Source organism: Hemitrygon akajei, unplaced genomic scaffold (assembly GCF_048418815.1).
Source record: "Hemitrygon akajei unplaced genomic scaffold, sHemAka1.3 Scf000045, whole genome shotgun sequence".
Classification (NCBI taxonomy): domain Eukaryota; kingdom Metazoa; phylum Chordata; class Chondrichthyes; order Myliobatiformes; family Dasyatidae; genus Hemitrygon; species Hemitrygon akajei.
This window is the reverse complement of record NW_027331931.1, coordinates 2186277-2199576: the sequence shown is the minus strand read 5'-3', so window position 1 is coordinate 2199576 and position 13300 is coordinate 2186277.

Below are 13300 nucleotides of genomic sequence, written 5' to 3'. Positions count from 1 at the left end.
TGAGAGTGTGGGTTTCATTCTGTATCTGTCAGTCTCTGTCACAGTGTCAAAGTGTGGGTTTCATTCTGTATCTGTCAGTCTCTGTTACAGTGTCAGAGTGTGGGATTCATTCTGTATCTGTCAGTCTCTGTTACAGTGTCAGAGTGTGGGTTTCATTTTGTATCTGTCACTCTCTGCTACAGTGCAATGGGAATGTCAGCATTCATTTTTAGAGAGGATTCGAAGATGAAAGATGAAGATGTAATGTTGAGGCTTTGAAAGGAAGCCATAATAAAGGACAATAGAGAATAGGTGCAGAAGTTGACCATTCGGCCCTTCGAGCCTGCACCGCCATTCTGAGATCTGTCTGTCGCCCATGCAGTGGGACCCGCTTCTACTGAGGACGAATTTCGATACAGTTTGGTGCCAGCAGCATCGAAGGAGTTGCCTTGCCGGTATTGGATACAGCAGGCAACCGCGTTCGTGAATCCGTATTTTTCCTCCGGGCTTACTTCCAAAGCCTTTCCCGTGAGCGAGAATAGCAGCAAGGCATCGGAGGTTTGAAATGGGAGTTTCCTTCTCCTAGATGAGCTACCATCCGTAGTTAACAAGCCCCATCTGCCCATAGCAACTATTTTTAAAGCGCCAGTGGCCCGCCTTTGCCCCTTCTCCTGTCAGTGAGAACAGCTCCGCCGGGCACAAGAACTATGCCACACGTAAAGGCCAGGAGTTGGACTTGGTTGTCAGAGTCTATTTGAGACGCTCGCCATGAAGTGCATTTGTTTAGCAGTGGGAGCTCGCCCCACTGCCACCCTTCGGCTATGACTACACTTGGAGTCTAATATAGTAAATCTAGTAAAAAAATTGTTTCTGTGTTCCCTGAGTTATGTTTTAGAACAAGAGTCTTCTGCAGAGGGTTATGTTAAAATTGTGCGATGGACAGTGCACTTATGAATGATGAAGTTTGTGTGGAGCAGTATATCCTGCGTAATAGAGTCATATGGCAAACAGACAGCTCGGCTCGATTTCATTCTGCACGCTATTCGTTACTCAACCACATAGAGCCAATTGAGCACCGCCTGATCTGTAACTTACTATGTTTTGGCAACACTACTTCTTATATGATGAATGAAAATAAACAAAATATTGAAATTAATTAATTTAAGTAAATACAAGGGGTGATTAATAGGAGCTGAGTTATGCGGCTCTCTTTACATGCACATGCAGATCAACCCTTTGAGTGATTATGCAGAAAGTTTGAAGTTAATAACTTTTAGTTAATGACTCATCGGGGTGATTGATAAGTCTGGGCCTAAGATAGAAGGAAATGAGTTATTAACTTCAAACTTTCTGTACAATCACTCAAAGACTTAATCTGTATGTGCGTGTAACGAGAGCTATATAACTCATCTCCTTCTACCTTAGGTCACGAACTTATCAATCACCCATCTGTGGACACTTTCTGAAAGTCCAACATCCGTATGCTCCACGACCGCTGGAGTAAGTGTTGCTATGCACCCCGTAACTGCGTGTCTAACCAGCAGGGAAAGAAGTTTCCGTTGGAGACTGGTGGTACTATTTTCAACAGTGTTTATTAGTAAAATACACAAATCAATATCAATAATGCAAATATTAGATAATACACGTTAGCAATAATAAACCTAAAAATGTGGGAATAATAATAAGCAATAATAAACAAGCTCTATCGATGTCTAGGGGATAATGAATTGTCATTTATAAGTATAAAGTTCAGTTCAGTTCATACGTGCTGAGGTAGATGTTGGTCGTTGTGTGGTAATCGTTGGAGAGAGAGAGAGCAGTAACAGCTACAGTCAGGCAAACCTTCCTTTGCGTTCTTGATCCGTCGATGTGTTGTTGTGGCCATTCAGGTATGACCCCTCTGTCCTTCAGCTAGACCGTTCTTCTGTGGTGGACTCGTCACTCTGGCATGAGTTGATACACACACAAGCCCCCACCGGTCCTGCTATAACACTGTGAGTTAAACTGACCAATCCTTCCTTTGGTCTCCGATGCCTCACACCTTCACGTGGGTTCCAACACTCAACCAGTGCTCAATAGTGTGTCTCCTGGTGTGTCTGAGGGGTGTCTCCCCAGACCTCACTTTTATCCCTACTCACAGGGTCTCAGGTGTCAATCAGTTTTGAATGGCTTTGTCCATCAAACCAGCCCACTCCGGCTGTCCACTGAGGAATTTTAATGAACAGAATAGTACCAAGTAAACAGCCTTCTCCAGAGCCATAAGTCTTTCAGGAGTCATAATATGGTAAATCAACAAGTCTCACTCCCAGGATTTATCTCTCTCTTATCTGTAGTAGATGTTACAATTCTAGCATGTTTTCCCTTACATCTCTTTCTCTCTCATTAGCAGCATAGCAACAGTAACGGTTTGTGGTTCTCCCAGGGGAGGGGGACATGGGCAACTCTGCACCCTTCTGCCCATCAGAGCTGTTCATCCGTCATAAATGCAGGAGGGGACTATGTTGAAATATGAATGTGAAAGTTCTGAAATTGACACCAACTTTAGGCCACGAACATTTCAATCACCCTCGTAAGTGTGTAAGTAAATTCAGAATTTGATACGAACGAACCTCTCAGAAGCAACTGCCACCTGTTCGACTTGAAAGGCCGGCGTGTGGTCCACGCGGAGACGTTCCAGACTTTCCAGCTAGGAGAAGCCAAGCTACCGGCCCTCCACCTGGATTCCGTGACCCTCTCGGGTAACAGATTCGCCAGGGTGTTGGCGGAATTCCCCTCCATAGTCACCTCGCAGTTCTCCACGGCCGACCCCAAGCACGGCGTGCAGCACCACATCCCCACGCAAGGCCCGCCGCTGCATGCCCGACAAGCTCCACCTCGCCAAGGAGGAGTTCCGTAAGATGGAAGAGATGGGAATCGTACGCCGCTCAGACAGCCCGTGGGCATCCCCGCTGCACATGGTGCCCAAGTCCGCAGGAGGATGGAGGCCCTGCGGAGACTACAGAAGGCTCAATGACGCCACAACCTCCGATAGAAACCCGGTACTCCACCTCCAGGACTTCCCGGCGAACCTGTACGGAGCGACCATCTTCTCCAAAATCTTAGCAATTCTAAATTCCTACCTTCACCATTTATCTCTGTCCTCTTATGTTTGCCGATTCTGTTATCCGTTCCACTATCTGCACCAGATTAGAAATTTTTTAATGTCTCACTCATAAATAATATAATATTCATTTTGATTTTCTTCTGACAGCTTCAGGCTGATCAGTAATATGTCTTGTATATTTTTGATGGAATGTGATGGAATGGAACGGAAAGAGCTACACTCCGCAGCATTTAACTGGCCGGACTGGTCTTGGACGATTGCGCTGAGAATCTCTAAATTGCTGATGGGGGTACTTTCCGTTTTAAACAAGGGAACTGCAACGGGGTATGAAACAAATTCGCTATAAAGAATGGGGATATGCATAATGGGGCATGACTTTGGAAAATAGAAACATTGAAACATAGAAACCCTTCGGTCCACAATGCGGTGAATTTACCTAGGCTTAGCCATAGTTCTCTATTGTTCTAAGCTCCAAGTACCTATCCAGGAAAATGGTTTGGAATTAATTTCCATTTAGAGTAGATTTTCCGTTTACCCTTGAGGACCTCAGCGCAGTGTATGATTCCACGTACGTCATGCATGTGAGATATTAACTTTGCTTGAGTGGTTTGAATCCGAGAAAACGTGAGTCCGACAATCGGTCAGGCAAATCCAGTATTTGAACTCGTCTGGAGATTTCGAAGTGTGTTATTCCTGGCTTATTCCAGGGACAGAAGGCTGAATGACGTGGGCGTATCGGAAGATTACGTTACAGATAGAAGCTGCTTTTAGCATTGTGTGGTTCTGATATTCTCTGTCATTCGGATAATTTTCAGAGGTAGACCATCAGCATTCGGCATTGTGTTACTGCAGAGAGTTTTCTCGGACAGAAGTGTCAATATTAAATTTATTTTCATTAGTTTGGCCGTTTAAGATTTCATCTAATAATCCCTATTTTTAAAGCAGTGGTTTTGAATTTCAGGTAGTTTGCTGACGTATTTCTTTCTGTTACTTTCTACTGTTTGATAAGTTACCAGGCTGCGTCTCGTGCTGAGAGGAATTGCGGTTCAGCTGTATTATCACCAGCGTGATTCATTGAGAGAAAATTCATCACTTTCTAAGAGTTTAAAATTGCGCCTGATCTGCTGTTTATTTGAGTCATGCTCCTGTGCGGTTTGTTCTTGCGAGGGGATTTTCTTTTTGTTTACGTAGTATATTTGTCGGTGTTAAGATTGTATTGGAGATTGTATACTGAGAGAAAAAATAACAGACTGTCATTATACTGATGAACTACTCTACATCCAGTATGTTAAAGCTGTTTTATGTGTGCTGCTACATGTACAATGGGGCAAGGCACGGAGATATTGTGTTTATTTGGAGAATAGCTTACAGGATGTGTTGGCATGTTATTTTGAATGTTTGACTTCAATTCAGATTGAAGTATATTCCGTAGATTTCTGTCGTCACGGTTTACTAGGGGGAAATCACTAATAATGCTGTGCTGTGTGATTTTCATGTACTTGTTGGCCCGAACAGTTGTACAATTTCAACTAACCTGTTCCATCTGAGCCTTGTTTTATTTGTTTCACGTTTCGTCAACTTTTATTGTTGCCGTGGTCTATGCTAGACTGCAATATAGACGCTTTATCGGCCCGCGGCGCTGGAGGCATGAGTTGAGCTGAAGCTGCTAAAGGCGTGTTCCACATTGATCTGCACGGTCACAATTTCTTTGTCGGGTGCATTCCTGATCGGCATTTGATCTTGTCTACCTCAGTTTGAATTCGGAACTGATGATCCTGACCTGTGGCACAGTAATTCTGAATGTCTCTGGTTCTCTTATATTCACAACTATTTACATGTATTTAATTACGACTTCAGAAGCTGAATTGTCTGAATAGATAATGTATGACCAGTTATGTATTATCTTGATGCACACCTCCGGTGTGAGGTCTTGTATCACTACAGGGTGCTTTGTCGTTTGGATAAATTCTATCACTATTGACAGCAGAAAATCAGACCGGATATATTTTCTTTATTTTTGTGCTGAAATGCATCACTGCCGCAATTTGTTTCTTTCACATTTCCCCCGACAAGTTAATCTCCGAAATAACACAACATGCGATGTGAAGTATTTGGGAACGGTTCGCTCATCCGTGCGTCTCCATCCATTTTAAATTTTCAAAATGCATATATTTTAATATTTTAAACATGTGAAATTCTGCACATGATGAAATCCAAATCAGCACCCAAAATGCTGGAGGAACTCAGCAGGTCAGGTTGCATCTATGGACGTGTATAAACACTTGACGTTTATTCCATCATCTACCCGAGACCTGTCTTCAGGTCTGGGAAGTAAGCAGGGAGACGCCAAAATAAATGGCGTGGGAATGGAAAAGGTGATAGATGAAGCGAAGTGGGTATAAAAGATAAAGCGTTGGAGCGAAAGGAATCTGATAAGAGAGGACAGAGGAACACAGGGAAAATAGAAGCAGGATGGGGACGACGTGTGTGGTGATAGGCGGGTGAGAATAAACATGAGGCCAGAGCGGTGAATAAAAGTCGAGGGGATGAGGAGGGAAATTTTTTAACCGACATTCATGACATCAGGTTGTCGCTCCTACTTTCTTGAGTTTATCCTCACCGTGGCACAAGAATAAGCCATGGGTTGAAAATATTGGGTCGGGATTGGGAACCAGAATTCAAATGTCTGGATACCAGAAAGCTCCGCTTTACACGACTGGAGCTCTGGTGCTCGACGACATGAAGTCCAGTTCATCATTGGTCTCGCCAAATTGGAGAAGGCCTCAATAGATCAGGTGAAGCGTTGCCTCACCTTGAAGAATTGTCTGGGGACCTAAATAGGAGGGGGTGACTGGCAGGTGTAGTAGGCTGGCCGTTTGCAGGGAAAAGAACCGTGAGGGATCAGTCGTGAGGGACGGATGACAAAGGGAATCACGGAGGGAGAGATTCATGCCGAAAGCGGAGTGATGAGGATAGGAGGTAGTGATATGTTTGTGTGAGGTATCCCTTTAAAAATATGGTCGGCCTATCTGCACTCACCTAATCTTCCCGCCGCCTTAACAGCAACAGTGTTCCTTTTGTCCTTACATACCACCCAGTGTCACCTCGCATTCAACATACTCTACACTGCAGTTTCCACCATCCTACCAAGAAACTTATACTTACCTCTCCCCCACCCCTAAATCTCCGCTTTCCGCACGGTTGTGGTGCAACATCTTTTAATTCTGTCTGGGAAGCCTCCAGCCTAATGGTGTGAATATCGAGTCTACTACAGGTAAAAGTGTTCTCCCTCCATACTTATTCTGTTCTCCACACTGGTTTCTTCTCACTTGCCTACCACCCCCTCGTGGTCCCCTCCTCCTTCTCTTTCTCCTATCGCGCATTCTCCTCTCCCAACCGACTCCTTCCTCTCCAGCCCTTTCCTGACCTGTTGCCTTCACCTATAACCTTCTTGCTATTCTCCTCTCCCTCCACCAGCTTTTCCATTCTGCCATCTTCACCCTTCCTTTCCAATTCTCAAGAAGGACATTGGAAAGAAACACCATCTGTTATTTTTTTCACTTCAGTATATGCTATCTAACCTACTGAGATCCTCAAGCTTTAAGCGTGTGCTGCTTTTAATATTTGGTAGTGAGATATCGTGCCGGAACATCCCATTCAAATGTGTCATTGCCAAGTTCTCTTTGAGCCAGTGATGCCTCGCTGTATGTCCATGTTGAACTTGCTTTAAAAATCGGTTCCCTATAATGTTCAGGTTGTTAAAAATTGTGAAAACTGACACTCATATAACGTGTTTCAGAGGCCAGGAACTTTCCATCGTAACAGCAACAACAATTTGGAACTGGTTACACTCATGAACACATTAGGTTGTCATTGCTCTCACGATGTGAATTTAAGATGGTCATTTGTCCAATATTACATTGCGGGAAGACAGTGTTGAATTTATTTGTCAGTTTTACGGCTCCGGGTTGTGACTCTGAAAGGAAAGGCAGCACTTGCCTGAAACAATTGGGCTGTTAAAGGTCTTGAAACCAAAAGAACAGAGTTGCAAATGACAACAGATGAGACCGTATCAGGGCAGCGTGAGTGTCAGGAAGTGTTGAAACCAGGGAGTTGTGTCCGTCCGTCTGGGCAGAATCTGCAGCGACACGGATAACCAATGGACAACATTCTGACCTCCTTCTTGAAAGTAGAGGAGACGTATGCTGATCAGATGGACCCTCAGTGTCGGATCCGTTTCCAAATGAGAGTGAGAGGGGAAGTCAGCACCTGCTTCAGCTGCTGCCTGAACTTAGTCTGGCTGACGGCGTAAAGAGCGGTGTTCGTGCAGCAGCTCAGGAGTTGCAGCATGTAGCACAGTTCGTTGAAAAATGGAGGTCTAGTACATGAGCCAATCTATTCCATCTCCGGGTCTCTGTAACTCTGATCACGGCTGGAAGCCCCCCGCGGGCTCTACTGGCCAGTAAAACGTTCGTGATGGTGAAAGCATTGAGCAGGATAACAACGAGGAATAGGATCACAGTCGAAAAGACGGAACGAGCGACATCGATTACTACCCAGAACAGTAACACTAGTAATTCCCATCTCTGCAGGCAAGGCTACACTATGTTAGAGGAAGTGTATACATCTTGGACCATGAAGAACCAGGAAACGTTCTTTAAACAACTCAGTGCAGTCACTGTGTTCAGAACCACAGCCGCCGTTCTCCTAATACTTCGCGTTTAGATCCTGGAAGCAAATGGCCACAAATCGATCAAAGGTGAAGGCGACGGTGAACCAAACAGAGCAATCTGTGGCGGCCTGCAATAAGAAGACGTGGGTTCTACACACGCGGACGTAAAACAGGAAGGAAAAGTCATCCGGAAAAGCCTTCGGAATTTTCATCAATATAACGTCCAGGAAAACGACCGCTAGGTCAGCCGCTGACATGGCCATCAGATAGCGGGTGACAGTTTTAGAGAGCCCACACGTTCCCCGTGATAGGATAACAATCGTCACCACATTCACTGTGAAAAGCAGAAGTACAGAAATTATACATCAAATGAGAACATCTTTGTAAAATTTACTAAGAACAAAACCAAACACTTGCACGATTCAGAGGTAGAAGTACTTACTGCTGATTGGAGACAGTGTTTAGGTCAGTCAGGGATTAATATTCAATACGAATGATATTTAGTGAAAGTGACGTCCCCCACTAGACAGAAGACACTTTGAAATCCGATATCTGACTGAGGACAAAAATGAGCGGATGTGGTTTGCGTCATTGCTCTCCCCAAATAAAATATACAATCTGAGAGAAGCATCAAATAAAAAGTTCAACAGTGAGCCAAATTCAGTCGAACAATCGAGCTGATATTTGCCCCGGTTCAGTGCAGTATCACCGATCTCCGTACATCACGGTAACAAACGGCCAAGGTCAATAAGGAAAAAAGTTGTCCTTGTTGATCGAATACCGTGACTGCGTGCAAAATTAAACCGGGGTCAATAAAATTCAGAACGTTTCAGCTGGACATGGTTCCGGGAAATGCCGCAGCCTTTGTATCTTCTACTGCTTTTGCTCTTGCGTTATCAAATCAGACATTTCACAAAAAGGCTAATCAGTATATTATAATTGACCATCTCCTTGGTCCCTTTGAATGGGCAGTGTTTAGGGTGCATAGAAAAGCTGGAAAGAGAAGAGTACTGCAGTCTGATGTTTCAGGTGGGAGTGATGCTGAGAAACACCCGGATATAGCTCCTGCGGAAACGGTCGGACGCTCATTCAGCGCCTCGGCCATTAGACCACAGGTGGAGATTGATGGAAATCATTAATACCCAATGAACACACGGGTACACCATGAGAGTGGGAGAAGGCTGCAGAGGATCGAAACTGGCGGCATGCACAAAAACAAGAGTATTTAGGTCAGCCGGAGGAGTAAAATGAAATGGTCAGGTAGGGGTCCGGTGGAGAGAGTAAGGCAATGTGACCAACAGTCAGTTAGGTACGGGTAGATTCAACATGCAGTGAACGCATTGTGAATGGCTGGGGTGGAGCATTTCGATTTTTTCAAAGCCGCCGGGTCAAGGCAAGAAGCTGTCTTGACAACATTAGTGAACCACCAAGCACGAATTTTAATGGGGCGGGATACAGATTACATAGTAGCTTCACTCACTGAATAGATGGTCTTCAAGTTTGTATTAATTCTGAAGCCACTGATTTTCCGTCTCACCCATTGTCGTCTTGCATTCAGTTGCAATTCCGACCGTAATATTCCAAACTCTCTAACCCCCACCCCACCCACCCCAGGACTGATAGAGCTGTTAGTTCTCTGCCATTTTACTTCTTTCGATAAGGTCATTAATCTGTATATACTAATCTTCCTGATTTGTTCCACAGTTACTCTTTCTGCGCATAGAATATGTTCGACTGTCTGTCGGCGGTGCAGATGTCATGCACTGCGTGTTGGTTTAACTCTATCAGAGTTGCAACCCGTGTTTTAGACTAACAAAACACAGAAATGCAGAAGGTACTTTTTTTTTTGCTTCACGGATCAGTATTTGGCCGCGCTGAATACATCGCGTGCCAGACCGGCCTTTAGCGAGAAAGTCAGACATGGCCCAAGTCTTCGTGAGGAGCAGAGTCTGAGGCGCTGCACAGATATTGGTTCGAGCTTCGGAAGGAGGACAGAGTGTAGATGAGACCGCTCCCTCTACGAAGCCAGGAATTGAACAGGGATTTATGGGTTCATCATGCCTAGTGACAGAGAGAGTCAAAGTCTTTATCAGCCGAAGGACTTTGATTCTATAGAGGAGTCAGACGTTCCTCATATGTTAACCCTCTCGTTCCCGGAATCATTCTAGTGAATCTTCTCTGAACCCTCTCCAATGTCAGCACATCCTTTCTTAAATAAGGAGACAAAAACTGCACACAGTATTCCAAGTGAGGTCTTACCAGTGCCTTATAGAGCCTCAACATCACATCCCTGCTCCTATACTCTATTCCTCTGGAAATGAATGCCAAAGCAACACAAGAAAAGAGAACGGCGCGTATCTTTGAAAATCTGCGGTAATTGGTGCCGGCTACACGAAACACTGGAGCAACTTCCTAACCTACGACAGCAACCATCTAGAAGTTCAAGAGCGGCACACCATGGGGATTCCGCTGCCTGGACATTTCCCTCTGAAATACGCCATTCTAACGTGGTAAAGAATATCGCAATTCTATTGCAGTCTCTCGGTCAGGAGCCTGGAACTGCCTCCCCAACAGCCGTGTGGGATACCTAGTCCTTAAGTACATCAGTTGTTCCACAAGACAACTGACACACCTGCTCTCAAAGACAGGTAGGGATGGACAATACAATGCTGGGACAGCTTGAGAAATTCACGGCTCTTGAACAAGTAAAGTAAAACAGAAATTGAACGTGGGGATTTGACAGCACCTCTAACTGTCGGAAAAGAGAGTAAGTCGTCAGTCTAACACGGGCGTTTTCAACATTTACCGAATATAAACGTGGAGGTACGAACATGTCACAAGTGTGTATTTGTGGGTAACGGGGGAAGAACAGACGTGACATGCGTATTGTATGCGATAATAAGACCATGGTATAGCTACCGTTCGAAATGTTTTCAACGTGAGACTTCGGCTTACCAGGGATGGCAACAACAGCAAGAATTGGGTAGTAAATCGGCGCAAAGTCCAAGAGCGCAATTTGGATCCGCTGTGATAATATTAATTCATTTGGATGAGTTTTGAAGTAAGCATCCCCATTGAAACGTTCTGATCCATTGGTGTAACTTTCCACTGAACTGATCCCAGATTCCGACCCATTCTTGAACTGTCCCACTTTGTTCTCCAGGATAGGTGCGTCGGAAGTCCGATTCCCAAGTCAGCTGAACAATGTCATTACCGGAGGCGTAGCTTGTACTGACAATCATTGTAGACATCTCTTTATTGTACTAAAGAAGCACAAAGCGATGACGCAATCAGACTCTATGGATGTTCACTTAATTCAACCCCATGCATGAATAGGTGCAGTTAACCCCTGCACAGACAGTGAAATAAAGAAGCAAGGATATAGTGGAGGGAACAGTCTGTAAGGAGCGGGGTTTAAACCTAGATGTCACTGGCATGTGATAAAGAAAACTATCACCGGGACTGATACTCCGAACATTTTCTCCAGACGGCTGGAGCATTCGTTTGTTTGTTTTTGGCATGCGCAGTCTGTAGTCGGCTTTCTAAGGCTCAAGGACGAGATGAAAACCTCAACTTAGCCAACGTACAAGCCACAACTTATAAAAAAAGAGAAATGTTCGAAGCAAAAAGGTGCCTGTAATATCTCGCTGTAGAAACATGATAGAGAATATGGCGAACCATGGTACTCTCTAAGAATATTGCATTCTCCGGTTATAATTTATCTTGTACACTCGGATCTATACTCCAACCGCGTTCGCTTTTTATAAATTAGGATATCATTTAATTACTCATTTTAAATATTTGAGCTAGGCACAAGTAACAATTCCTTGTCAATTACTTTGCACCGTCAATAGCTTCTGATTACAGTATGTGCGGAGCGGGAGCGGGATTTAAGCGCGGATGTCATGAGCATGCGGTAGAAAAAACTATCACCGGGACTGATCGTTCGAACATTCCGTCCTGACAGCTGGAGCATCAGATAGTTAATTGCTGTTATCGTTGTTCTTTTGACATGCGCAGTCTGTAGTCGGCTTGTATAAGCACTCCGTGATAAACTTTCTGAGGCTCAGGGACGAGATCAAAGCCTCAACTTCATAAACGTACAAACCGACAAAAAGCCGATGAAAAAGAGTAAGGTTTAAAGCAACAAGGCGCCTCTGAAAAATTTCGATGTCGAAACCTGATAGAGCATATGTCGTAGAGTGATGTTTCACGAAGAATATACCCTCTCCAATGCCAGCACATATATTCATTGATAAGCGGTTTCAAACAACTCACAATACTTCAAGCGTGAAGTGCCCAATGACATCTTTCACCTCCTACGACAGGAACTACTATAGGACAAGGACAAGTAGCGTTGGATGGGAAAGAGTTTATTCGGTAAGACTACTGAAATCTCTGCCACGTAACATGCACCGTTACGTTGTTTACTTTTTCATTTGTATCGTATATACACCTCATTATTTGTGAACTTATGTGTGAAACGTTGCTTCTGTCAGCCGGCTGATGGCGTAGTGGCATCAGCACCGGACTTCGGAAAGAAGGCTCCCGTGTTCGAATCCAGGCGATTCCCGTGCACGCTTTCCATCCGTGCTGGGTCGAGCTAGCAACTCCAATAAATTGCCTGCTACAGAAACATCAACACCAAAAGATGTTGATGGCCTATGCTCTCCCTCGTGAGATGAAAGGCAATTTCTCTTCTACTCCCTTCTTTACGTCTGTGCTGACCGTGAGTTACAGATGAGTTACACGGTATGGAGGAACGTTTTCTCATATACATGTGCACGGTCGAATATCAATAAACTTGAACATACTTGTTTTTATTTTCTGTCGAAATGATTGCTAGCATTCTATTTGCCTCTGTCATCAACGACTCAAGCTGCAAGTTTTTATTTAGGGAATCCTTCCACGTCCCTACATTTCTAAATTTGTTCCCGGTTTAGAAAGTGGTCTGTGACTTCATTTATTCTCGAAACTCTCGAGAGCATACACTCTATTCCATGTGCCACTTCCATATGCAACCTCCGAATCTGTCTAAATCGTTCTGCAGACTTCCAGCTACATTAAACATTACCAGCCCCTACACCTACCTTCCTATAGTCCTCCATTTAACCACAAAACTATCAGCTCCATGATCGATATGATTGACTTTTAACGGGTAATCCCTCATGATATAAACCTCTCCAGAAGATAACATCTCCCATGTATTATTATTATTTCTACTACTACTACAAATACTACATTTTCGCAGCTCAAGCTGGTAAAACCTGAGTTACGGGCATAGCCAAGCATACTCATTTGTCAGATGCTGGAAACATTTGGGCTGTTCTGGTGTTTTATAGTTTTGTAGCTTTCTGTAGATTTACATAAATATTGCTGACAGGGCCTAATAGCTTAATGCTTTTGTACCGTGGTTTTGTGATAACAGTTATATGTATTCTGTAACAACACTAGTTGCCGGCAGCCAACCTGAAACTGCTCCCTTTATTTCTACTCTTTGCGTCCTGTCAATCAGCCAGTGCTTTATCCATGCTAGAAGCTTCCCA